The sequence below is a fragment of the Oreochromis niloticus genome, linkage group LG3 (assembly GCF_001858045.2).
Source record: "Oreochromis niloticus isolate F11D_XX linkage group LG3, O_niloticus_UMD_NMBU, whole genome shotgun sequence".
NCBI lineage: Eukaryota > Metazoa > Chordata > Actinopteri > Cichliformes > Cichlidae > Oreochromis > Oreochromis niloticus.
Genome location: NC_031967.2, coordinates 57,767,331 through 57,781,213, shown reverse-complemented (window position 1 = coordinate 57,781,213; position 13,883 = coordinate 57,767,331). Strand labels below are relative to the sequence as shown.

The 13,883-nt window shown below is 38.8% G+C and overlaps 1 protein-coding gene across 1 annotated transcript in view; it reads right to left on the bottom strand.

Moving 5' to 3' along the window:
- The window catches only part of LOC106096770 (uncharacterized), a 211,578-nt gene that overhangs the window by 155,369 nt on the left and 42,326 nt on the right, over positions 1 to 13,883 (bottom strand). The window lies entirely within an intron of this gene.

Sequence of the window (13,883 nt, the reverse complement as noted above, 5' to 3'; positions counted from 1 at the left end):
CAGGAAAGAGTCATAATAACCTGCATCCTGAGGTTTGTCATGCAGGATTAAAGGAGCCAGGCTTTGTTCACACAGCTAGGATTGTATTTAACACTGACCCTGGGTCAGTATAAGTATCATACAGTTTAAACGAAGCACTGAAACTTGCACATATTTATTACAGATGCATTGAAGCTAATCGGGATATTTACTGTCAATCTGTGGCTGCGATTAATCACTTTACTGGAAACTTTATTAACTAGTAACTTCATCAGTCATGACAGAAGCTAATATTTCTGTGCTAACATCGTTTAAACAGTAACAGCTTTACTACAATATAAGCTAACGTTTACACCGTAACTTTAAGCTAGCACCATAAAGACGGTAAAACACGTAATAATATCTACAAATGCATCTTAAAGCTGTTATATTAGCACTCGGTGTATTACTAACATAACCACATTAACATTATTGACACTCGCTGACTTTTAATAGTCATTCTATAAATGCCGTCCGTTTAAATGGTCTTACCTGTAACACTGCTGTATCCACCGGATTCCAGCCAGAGTGGATTCTGGAGTCTTCCACGCTCCTGTTAGTGATCCTCCATCTGGATGGATGAGAACAACCTTCTGAACAATCTAGCAGGTGGATGGGCCATATCTATGGGACTAATTTCTGCTAATAACGCCCATTGTATGGACTGATAACAGCCGAAGCGGGTGAATAAAGTCACCCAGTCGCTAGCTGTGCCATTACCCAGCATACACCTCTCCCTCCATAAATGCAAAAGTAATAGCCTATAATTAATTTATCTGCTGTATCTGCTGTTTCTCAGGTAGTTGTTTACATTATATAATATATTCTGTTCAGTATACGTCACTACAATGTGATTTCGGAAATATATAAATATACGAACAACAGGCTCTTGCGCGGAAATCTCTTGTCGTCAATAAACAACGATTAGGGAGCAGCATAGTATTCAATAGGAGGACCCTGCACGTCAATTCTCGACGCGAGGGGGGTACCCTGCGCGTCCATAAGTGAAGCAGAGGGAGCCTGACCATGCGTCACACATTTGACGAGTTGGGAGTGAGAACGTGTTGGTCCATGTGATGTGTCAGGGTGTGATATATGAGGATCCAAGATGTAGATGCAGAGGTTCAAACAAAACCTGAGCCCTTTTATTGAGCACATGAAGCAATACAAAAACAAAGGTGAAACACCAAAAATTACAAAAGGGAACTAGCAGAAACCTGAACTTGGAATGAACACTAGGAAATAGGAGCATAAAAACTGAGCGAAGCAGGGTGAAGAAAAATGAGAACTGGAACAGGAATATAACAAGATCAGCCCCCTTTTTTCCTTCCTTCTCTACAGCCAGGTGAACAAAGAGTCAGAGATCTGTTACCCAAGCAATCTTTAAACTTAACCAGTAAAGACTAGATGAAAGTCCTCACACAAAAAAAATGTTTAGAGGAAAATATTATTAATGTCACAGACATATCATGTCCAAATACTTCGAATACTATTTAAATCTTTTTAGACTCTTTCTCTCTGATTCATTTATCTGAGTTAACTTCATTAATTACCTCCTCCAAACCATCATTGTGTCTTTTAGACTCCAATCCTACAAAACTGCTCAAAGACATCTGAATTAATGCTTCTTAAATATGATAAATCTACTCTATGAGTTGGCTAAGTAACACTGGCCTTTAAAGTGGCAGTAATTAAAGCAGTCTTAGCTAATTATATGACACACACCAGTAAGTTAGACTGCAGGAATGTCTTAAACCCTAAAAAGACCTGGATGACGTCTAATTTTATGCCTCCAAATGTTTGGGAGTTTGTGCGTGCTTTGTCTCTAGGGGCCACCGTAAATATACTTTTATTTATTCACTCCACATAAAATGTAATAAATAAATCATATAATACAAAAACCAACTATTCACATTTCAACTTTTAACAATTTAAATTTTCAGCTTTTTCCTTTTAAACAAATTTAAAGTGAAACAACACAAAACACTGCAAACCACAACACAATTAAATATAAATTAAAATATGAAAACAAAAAGAAGATGCATATTCTCTGTCATATGGGCCTGCATGAATAAACTTTCTGAATCCTTAATCATCCGCAACTGAAAATAGTTGTGGATGATTACTATACCTTTCTAATGTGACGTTGTTGTCCCTGGCTCTCTTTCTCTGTCTCTCCCCCCCGCTCTGTTCCTGTGCTACTGCGAGTGTAACTACCACCCCTCCCCCCTCTTCTCAGCACAAAGTACAAGGCTCGCATGCGGAGTGAAGCAGAAAAAAAGTGCGAGAGAGAGAGGGTGAGAGAAAGAAAAAACCCACGGCTCGCGATAAGGAGCCAGCTCGCATCGTTCACTTCAAAGAGCCGGCTCTAAGAGCCATTTCGTTCGCGACCGACACATCACTAGTATGAACACAGAAGCTTAGTATCAGCAAAACTGACAGAGAGCTATCAATGTGATAATAAATAACACAGTTTATCAAGAATGCTTTTTGTGTACAGAGTTGTTCAGCTGTGACAGTTTCAGCACTACTCCTTATTCTCTTCTGAATCTAGGACCATACATGAAATTGAAGATTATAGCTTATTGTTTTTATGAGTGTGTGTACAGAGATATAGTAAAACCTGTCTAATTTCAATGTTAGTTATAAAGAGGATAAAGAAAGAGAAACTTTATTAAACACATAACATGTGACTTGCATGATAGTCACTGAACCTAACACTGTTGAACTGCATTCCAGTCATGTTAGGACATGTTCACTGAGAGCATGTCAGAGATATTTTATTGTATTTCTTTAAATCCTGCCCTTTCTGGCAGCTTTTGCAATCAAAATTGTGATATGAATACACTGTTGTGTCAAACACATTTTGCTTTTCAAAGATCTGCTCTATAAATTGTCTCTCCTCTTCTTCAGGTGTATTTTTTTATCTGTTAGTTATATTATATGTTTTATACAGTATGGCGATGTCTAAGACAGGAAATACGGGGGGGATAGGGGATTATGTATAAATAGAAATGCACAATATATCGCCAACTGTCGCACCTGCAAGAGAAACAAACATACAGCACATACATAAATCAACAATCTTCTTGTGGTGTGATTTTGTTCGTGGGAGACAGAAACGGTGAAAGAGAGAGACAGAGTGTTGAGCGAGAGTGTCTTTGTCACAAAATGTACTTGGAAATGAGGGTGGGAAGCAGCAATAACACCCTCAAAGAGCCAGAGGCAGATAGGGATGGATCCAAGACAAGCGGGCCATCCATAGCCCTCAAGAGTGCCGAAGACCTAAGGCCACACATCTCACCGATATCTGCATGCCCATCCCAGCAGGAGAAGCAGGGAGGCCCCACATAGGGTACCCACGGCCAAACAGTGGGAGTTCCACAGGACCAGAAGTAACGGGCAATACTGCCCGGTACCCGGCAGAACCCCCAGCATTCAGAAGCTGAATCTTGTATCATTACTTGAAGTGTTAACACAGTCCCCTTTGGTGGCACCTGGTGGCCAAAATTACAAGCTAACAGCATTATTTTTGAGTGAAAAAATAATATTATGTCTAATTGATTAATAGATCATTTTGATAAACTTTCCTTGTTTAAATCATGTCCCATGGTTTGGTCCAGCTTTGGTTGTAACTTCTTGACACTAAAATAAGGGGGTAATAATTTAGGTTTTGCAGGAATAATAAAAAAAAATATTATTATACTGCAAGTAATTTAACTACTCTGTAACTTCATTATTCTTTCCACTGGTGTGCATTGCCTTGGCTTCATTATAAGAGCACATGAACTAATACCTTTCAGTACTTCTGGTATTTATTTTATATTCTTCTTATTCGTGGAAATGGAAAAATCTCATATTACATTTAGTGTATTCTATCTGTTTGTTAGTACAAATCATTTGTATGAAATTTCGGACAAAATACATTACATGTAACCCTGGGATGACTAGACCTAAGTTGTGGTGAATATTATAAAGTGTTAGACCATTTTTATACACAGTGGCTCTGCCAGAGTTACTGCAGTATAGCATTTTCTTTTACTTTTGCTGCTTAAAATATTTTGTATTAAATTTGAATAATTATGAGGTTTCTTTATCAGAAGCCTAAATGCCCCATTTCCATTTTTGACTGCTCATTGTTCCATTCTTGTTTCCGTGACACCACTTTCTGATTCGATAGGATTATTTCCTCTGCGTTTCTGAAATCCAGCTGCTGTTCTATAACTGGTCCACTGAGTTCCTCATACCAGTATAATTTGTTTTTTTTTTAATGTAAAAATTCTCTATTAGACTCATATATTGTATGTTACATGCAATTTCTTTTATCTTGTGATTATTGCCTTTCACTTGTCAAGCTGATTGATGAATTCTTTTGCTTTGTTTAAATCTAGAGTGTAAGTTTGCTCTTATGTTAAAACACTTGGTAAACTTTGTTTTAAAGGTGCTATATGACACTATATATAACAATAGTAAAGCAGCATCATCAAATAATAAGAAAAGGCAAGTAAAAAATGGTATCTACATTATCTGAATTGCAAAACCCCCCCAAAAAACGGTATTTATGTTTGATACTTTAACACTACCTTTTACGCACCAGCCAACCCATACTCAGTTACATATAAATTGTGATGGTCCTAAGTCTGACGACTCAGTGTTTTGTGTTTCCTTATATTATTCTATGTTCTTGTTTATTCTGGTTATGTCTTTTGTTAAGGTTTGCCATTTATTAGGTTTCTGTTCTGTGCCTGCCTGGTCCTAATTCTCTGTGTTACCTCTGGCTGTCGATGGTATCATAGGCTACATTCACACTGCAAGCAAAAGTGCATCAAATCCGACTTTTTTGACCCTATGCGACCCATATCCGATCATGGTATGACAGTTTGAACAGCAGAAATACAATATTTTCAAACCCGACCTGGGTCACCTTCAAATGTGCTACTAAATCCGATACATATTTGATGTTTTAGAAATCAACTGCTGTTTGAATGGTCATGTCACATTAAATCCATCTTTTACATCACTGACACAAGACAGAAGCCATGTATCAGCGCTGGAGAAGACAAATCAGAATCAGAAAGACTTTATTTATCCCCAAGGGGCAATTAAGATACAACAGAGCAGCATGAGGTTGAAGATAAGGACAGGGCAAAAACAGGCCATAAGAGTGAGATAATAAATACACACAGAATATACAGTATATACACAGTTTTAAAATTAAAGTGACTGAGTAGGTGAAGAAATGACTGTAAGTGACTAAAAGTGAATAAAATGTCGGTAGTATAAAAAGAGTGTAGAGTAGTTTATGTTTCTACTGTGGGAAATGTTCTTATCGGCTGGAGTTAAAAAGCAGAGTGGACTTGGGGACAAAGGTGGCTCTCCTCCTCTCAGTCCTGCAGGAAATGCAGTGGAGGCACCGCCCAGAGGGGAGCCATTGAAATGCAGGGTGAAGAATGTGAGAGGGGTCATAGATGATTTTGGCTGCCTGTCTAAGGGCCTGTTGGCTGAAAACCTGTGCCAGAGTTTTGACAGGCAGTCCAGTGATTTTAGAGCACACTGCTGCTGTCTGTTCCTGTTCTGAAGGCTGAGGGAGTGGAACCAGCAGGTGATGGAGAAGGTCATGATGCTTTCCAGGAAGACAGAGTAAAAAGTCATCATGATGGGTGTGCTGACTCCAAAGAAGTTGAGTTTCCTAAGGACGTATAGCCATTGGTGGCACCTCCTGAGAATCTCCTCTGTGTTGGCAGAGAATTTCAGGAAGTTGTCAAAGATGGTTCCCAGGTATTTGTACTCCTCAACTACCTCCACTGGCTTTCCATGGATGGTGGTGGTGACTGAAGAAGTCTGGTAGAGAAGGTCACCACCATCTCTTTGGTTTTGCTCACGATCAGTTCAAGTTTGGAGCTGTCACACCACTCTACAAACTCCTGCAGAGCGGGCCTGTGGTGTTCTGAGGGGCCTGACAGCAGTGACAGGAGAACTGTGTCATCAGCATATTTCACCAGGTGACAGTTGGGCTGTGTGGATCTGCAGATGAAGAGCAGGGGGGAGAGCACACAGCCCTGGGGGGAGCCAGTGGAGGTGGAACGGAGACCGGAAAGAGACTTGTTGACCCAAACTTTCTGAGTCCTGTTGGTCAAAAAGTCCAATATCCACAGGATTAGTTGATCATTCAGGTGAAATCGGGAGGAAAGCTTAGTGGCCAGGATATGAGGCTGCAGAGTGTTGAACACTGATGAGAAATCAGCAAACAGAAGTCTGGCGGAGGAGTCGGGGAGCTCCAGATGTTTGTGGATGGAGTCCAAGATTGCTTCATCGACACCTCTGGGTGGACAGTAGGCAAACTGGAGTGGGTCCATCAGGGGGTCAGTTGCTTTTACAATATGCTGTTTTATGATCTTCTCCATAGCCTCCATCATCATCACCATTACCTTCTTGTCCTGTGAGAGCCACAGGACGAAGATCATGCAGAGACTTTGGATTGTTTCTTTTGGGGATGGTAAATGGTAAATTGTAAATGGACTGGTTCTTATGAGGTGCCGTAAGGGACATTATTACTGAAACGCTCTCACACGCACTACTGAAACGCTCTCACACGCACTACTGAAACGCTCTCACACACACTACTGAAATTTTACCTCTCACACACACTACTGAAACGCTCTCACACACACTACTGAAACACTCTCACACACACTACTGAAACGCTCTCACACACACTACTGAAACACTCTCACACACACTACTGAAACGCTCTCACACACACTACTGAAACGCTCTCACACACACTACTGAAACGCTCTCACACACACTACTGAAATGCACTCACACACACTACTGAAATGCACTCACACACACTACTGAAATTTTACCTGTCACACACACTACTGAAATGCACTCACACACACTACTGAAATTTTACCTGTCACACACACTACTGAAATGCTCTCACACACACTACTGAAACACTCTCACACACACTACTGAAATTTTACCTCTCACACACACTACTGAAACGCTCTCACACACACTACTGAAACACTCTCACACACACTACTGAAACGCTCTCACACACACTACTGAAACGCTCTCACACACACTACTGAAACGCTCTCACACACACTACTGAAACGCTCTCACACACACTACTGAAACGCTCTCACACACACTACTGAAACGCTCTCACACACACTACTGAAATGCACTCACACACACTACTGAAATGCACTCACACACACTACTGAAATTTTACCTGTCACACACACTACTGAAATGCACTCACACACACTACTGAAATTTTACCTGTCACACACACTACTGAAATGCTCTCACACACACTACTGAAATGCACTCACACACACACTACTGAAATGCACTCACACACACACTACTGAAATGCACTCACACACACACTACTGAAATTTTACCTGTCACACACACTACTGAAATGCTCTCACACACACTACTGAAATGCACTCACGCACACTACTGAAACACTCTCACACACACTACTGAAATACACTCACGCACTCCACTGAAACCAGAGGCATTTCCACTGAACAGGAAGTTGTTTCCTGACAAGGAAACTGATGGAAAAAGTGGTATATTTCAAAACACTACAGGGATGTCTACTCAGCAACCTGCTAGTACAGCTGTCCCCAACCTTTTTTGCGCCATGTAAACGATATAAACATAAAAATACGATAAATACCCTGAAAACCATAAATTTCAAACTCAAGCCTCAACTCTTGCGACCCGGTACCAAACGACTCACAGACCGGTACTGGTCCAGGAATTGGGGGTTGGGGACGGCTGTGCTTGTAGCCTAAGTGAAGCAGCCACATTACTTAACAATATTTTAGCTTCCTTGAATCCAGGAATGGATTCAAGGTGCAGCAGGGAATTTGGCAAGTGTGTCCTGTTTCCCCTAAGCTTTTTATATTGGCAACTCAGTTGTTAACACTGTTAATCAAAAATTCTAACGACATGGATTATCAATTTTTAATAAAGACTTCAAAATAAGTCAATTCACAGATGATACATCTATTTTTTTGAAAGATAAATACGTGGTAGAGAAAACTAAATTTTCTCTAAAGCTTCTCGTTTATCTCTCAGTATCAAAAAATGTGAACTTCTCCCGATTCATACAAGCTCTGACTCCTCAATAGCTTTAGTTAGAGTTGAATCTAAAGTTAAATATATAGGGCTGATAATATCTAAAAAACCCAATTAGCAGAAAAGACACCAATATTTCTAACTGTATCATGGAGATGAAGAAATCACTTAGCCACTGGTTAATCAGAGACCTCGCTATTATTGGCAGAAAGCTGAAGGCATCTCCAAATTGATTTATCCTCGTCACTCTCTATATATCTCCTCTAAAAGCCTTAATAAGGCTAATACAGTTATTTTCGAATTTTTGTGGAGGAATAAAACCCATTACATTGAAATATCTCAGCTTGTGAAGAAATACAATAAAGGTGGTATCAAAACTCCAGAATTAGAATTTATGGTTGGCACCCTTAGAATTAAACGGTTAAAATCTTGTCTGTCACAGCCAGACTCTACTTAGCTCCACATCCCATGATCCTTGTTTAACAAAATAGGAGGATTAGACTTTATTTTGAAATGTGATTTTGCGGTAAATAAAATCCCCATAAAGATATCAAACTTTCCAAAACAGACTTTGCATTTTTGGGAAAATGAGATTTACCCACAACTTCTCCCCATAATTCAACCTTATGGAATAATAGGGTAATAACACTTAATCAAAAATCAATTTTCAAGAGTGACTGGTTTAAACAAAAAGATTATATTCATAACAGATTTGTTGGATGATAACGGTGTCATTCTAAGTTACACAGACTTTTCAGAAAAATATTGTCTAAACTGTTCTCAAAGAGAATATAACAAATTTTGTGAACTGATCCCACTGCCTCTGCTTCATTAGATTAAAAATTTTATGATATACAATAATTTCTCATCAGTGCTCCCAAATTTATTGCTAGGGCAATGTCAGCTGTTTGATAAAAATGCAATAAGAAATTTATTAGTAGTTTCTTCAAAGACAAAATATTTCATAATTACAACAGAATGGTTACATTGCATGGTTCTAATTTAGTTATTTCATATACACTGGATAAAGCATACTAAAAATTTATGAAATAGCCTATTCTACCTAAAGTTAAAGAAACAAACTTTAAAGTAATAAACAAAATTAATCCTGTGGCAGAATTTCTAAAAAAAAGAGATTTGGCTTTGAGGTGGATCAGTGTTCTTTTTGTACTGATGAAAATGAAACCCTAGAACATCTTTTTTTCTATGCCCTATCACACAATGCATTTGGTGCAACTTAAAAAAAATGGATTTCCCTAAATATTAATGATGTGCCACTATTTGAATTACATCATAATCTTTTTTTATATGGATCATCTAGCATTGGGTGTCTCAGACATTATTAACATCATCATACTTTTGAGTAAATATCGTATCCATTGTGCTAAATGGAGGAACGCTAAGCCTTCTCTCCCTGGTTTTATTGATGATTTTAAGATATTTTTTTCTTTGCTAAAAAAGACAAAAAGCACATATGCCAAAAAAAATAACCAGGATAATGCCCGTCTCCTGCTGTTCTAAATTTTGACTTATGCTGAGGCTAATATATTGTTAAGTAATGCAGCTGTTTCACTTAGGCTACTAGCAGTAGGGCTGGGTATCGTCACTGATTTCTAGAATCAATTCGATTCCGATTCACAAGGTCCAGAATCGATTTGATCCACGATTTGATTCGATTCAATTCGATTTGATTCTGGGAAATTTTGACAGTCAGAAATATAATTCAGATCAGTATATTTACATATTTTTGTATCTATAAAAAGGAAGCTGACACACACAAGACTTTATCAAAGGTGTAAGCCTCACAGCAGATGATTGTGTGTCAAAGTAGCTGAAGATAAAACACAGAAAAACATGAAGGTGATTTTTCCTGGCCTGGGAATTTATAAAAAATATTCTGCAGTACATCAAAAACGAAAGAAAACCATTAATCAACATATGAACGTTACCTCTGATGTTCCAGCGGTTTTATTAGAGACACGGCTAAGCGTTTTGCATTTTGCATAATTTTAAAAAGTTTAAATTTGTTCAGTATTGAACGGCAGAAATTAGGTTTTCTTTTCGGAAGTATGTAAAACGAAAAAAACAAAAACAAAACAGCGTCCGACAGCGCTGTAAACAACAGTAGACTTGTGCGGAACAAGCAAGTGAATAATGCAGAAAACAGATTTTTAGACGGGAAACTGTTCTTGAAGTACAGAGAGAGAGAGAGAGCTGTGCATGATGTGTGATTTTATCGTGGTGGAAGCAAAACAGTAAATGTCAGAGGGAATTCATGACGATGTTTATGTGAAGCGTAGTTTGGATCTTCTTTTGCTGCTGGTTCGGTCAATATTGTTTGGAGAGAGATAAAACTAACAGCTTTAGAATCGGCGCAAAAACGGCGTGAAAAGCGCGGACCCGCCAAAACATCAGAATCAGCGAGCTGTCAGCTTTCAGCCCCGACCGTGTCCGTGCCGTCGGGTGAGAAAGGCGACATCTCACTGATTCTGATCCGCGGGTCCGCGCTGTGTGTTTACGTCTTTGTGCAGAATCCGTGTACCTGCTCTTTAAACTGCAGCCAGATGCTGCATCGTTTACGGGTGTCAGGCGTGTTTATGTAATTTTGCTTTCACACAGCCCTCCTCACCGCTGTCTACTGTCTCACTCACTTACTGAGAGGACAGACGCACGCTCCACTTGACTGTCGCGTCTCTCACCCTCTCTGTTTTTCACACAATGATATTATCCTATATCCTCGCATGTGATTGGCCACAATATGGAGGGATTGTAGCATAGCTGAGCCACTGTGTGAGAGCTGAGCAGCGAAAGGAAATTGAGGGTAGAAATGACTGAAAGATTATTAGACCCTGTTTTGAGTTTTGTTAAAAAAAGAATGACTTCATATAGGGAAAAATATATATCACATCTGCAGGACACCTTAAACTAGTTTTTTAATTAAGCAGCAAGGCAGAACAAAGTCGAGCCTGTATCAAGACACAGGGACTAAACCCCAATTCAACCAGACCCAGAACTGATCCGGAATTAAAACAGGACTACAACAGTTCAAAATCAGGACTACTTAGGACTTAACCAAAACAGAACCAGAATCAGAACTAGATGATAGTAGCACTAAAAATCATCATAGACCTGCACTACACTTATTTTTTAATTCTACCAAACTACACTATTTAGATTCAGAAAAGTTTATATAATTATTTAGCCTTGTTGTGCAAACAAGCCTGCATAACTTAATAAATATAGAATTTGAAAAGTAACAAATGGTATCTAAAAAGTTACACTAGGCACTAGATACATGTTCTGATGAGTTTTGGCAAACAACCGTTTGACTAACATGTGTGTCTCACCTGCTCTTGTTCCATCTCTGTTCTGCCCTCATTCTCCTCTCTCTCCCTCTCTGTTCCTCTCTCTCCCTCTTTGTGCTGACAAATCAAGCCAAACACCAACATCATCAAATATACAGTTGAAACCAGATATTTACATACTCTTCAGATAAAAACAGATACATTTTTTAATTGTAACATCAAATCAGACTAAATGTTTATTTTTTTAGATAAATATAAAAAACATATTTTCTAAATTTAAGAGTAAAGAGTGAAATTGTCTGTATTCATAATCATTTGGAACCCAAATTGTATTCAAAACTGAGCCACACTTATGGAGCTCCACGATTCTTTTCCTGGTGTTTTGGTTGACATCTCTTGATTTTCCCATGTCAAAGAAACAGGCTCTGTGTTTTGGGGGTGGCTTATATGGATCCACAGGTGTGCCACCAATTTACTCACATGGACTCTACCAACCTATCAGAAGCTTCTTCAGCTCAGAATAGAATAGTCTGGAGTTTTCTTATTAATTACAATAAACTTAGTGTATATGTACTCCTAAATTTGATGAAAGTGATCAAAAAGAGACAGCTATCTCTTTTTATTCTGACATTTAACTAATTCAAAAGACATTTCAATATTTATTTATCTAAAACAAAACAAGTTTACTCTAAATGATGTAAGTTTTTATGTTTTCTCCCTAAAGTGTATGTAAATATCTGGTTTAAACTGTGAATATACTGCTGTGTATTGAAATTCATCTTGTTTTGCATAGAAAGATATTGAACAACATACAAAGCATAATATATAAAATAACATCTACCTGAGTTTTTTCTTTGAAAGAAGCTCCTTATATCCATTGTTGTGTTCATCAGTACATAACTGAATGAATAATAATAATAATAATAATAATAATAATAATGGATTGCATTTATATAGCGCTTTTCGGGGCCCTCAAAGCACTTTACAATTCCACTATTCATTCACTCTCACATTCACACACTGGTGGAGGCAAGCTACAGTTGTTCCCACAGCCACAGCTGCCCTGGGACAGACTGACAGACGCGAGGCTGCCATATCGCGCCATCGGCCCCTCTGGCCAACACCAGTAGGCGGCAGGTGAAGTGTCTTGACACAGCATGGAGATTGATTGACAGTGGTCTCCAGCCAATCAGGACGCAGAACACAATGCACTGTTAAAAAACAACAACAACAACAACATGCAAAATTGTACACAAAAAAATCCAAACATACACATTGGTGCTTGTATCTACTTTTGATCTGCTTTAATGTGGGGAGCTGGTGATGACAGTTTAAAAAAAACCCTTTGAGTCAAACATGATTAGGCAATAAAAAAAAGTCTGACTTTAAGCAAATTAATATATTTTATTTAATATTTAACTGCCTGTTGCAGTCCAACATCAACCTGTGAGATTTAGAGTAGTCTTTAAGTAAACTTCATCATCATTCCACAGAGTGGAGCTGCAACACAGAGATAACCATAAAATGCAGGTTGGTCAAATTACATAGAAAATTTGTTGGTCTAAGGACTGACTTTTACTGACAGCAGTATGACAGATGTATTTTGAACATTCATATACTATAACCAAACATATCTAAAACATTCATTTTAATAATTTTAAAAGGCCAGGGTCTTTCTTTGTGGTTTCCTCCCACAGTCCAAACACATGCGGTTAGTGGGGTTAGGTATATTGCGACAGACTGGTGACCTGTCCAGGGTGTACTCTGCCTCTTGCCCTAAGACAGCTGGGATAGGCTCCAGTGTCCCCCGCGACCTTGAAAAGAATAAGCGGAAGCAAATGGATGGATGGATGGATGGATGCAATTTAAAAATAGTAAAGCAATGAACAAAAACACACAAACCATCCTGCCAGTATTCAAAGCACTTCATTTGTTCTACATATTGTCATGTTACAGCCTTTTTCAAAAATGTATTAATTTAATTTTTCACAGGCGAGTACAGTCTTTGCTGTGGCCCTCAAAATTGATTTCACATGCATCCTGTTTTCATTCATCATCTGTCAGATCTTTACACAACTTGATTACAGTCCACCCCTGGAAATGATTTAATTAATGATTTAATAAGGTCTCACAGTTGACAGTGCATGCCAGAGCATAAACCAAGCCATGAAGTCCAAGGAATTTTATGTAGAATTCTGGGACAGAATTGTGTCTACGCACAGACCTGGGGAAGGGTACGAAAAATTTCTGCAGCACTGAAGGTCCCAGTGAGAACAGCGGTCACCATCATTATTAAATGGAAGAAGTCTGAAAGGACTCTTCCTAGAGCTGACTGCCCAGCAAATCTGAGGGATGGAAGAAGCTAAGCCTAGGGTAGAAGGTGACCAAGAATCCAGTGGTCACTCTGACAGAGCTCCAGCCTTGATCTATGGAGAGAAAGAACTTTCC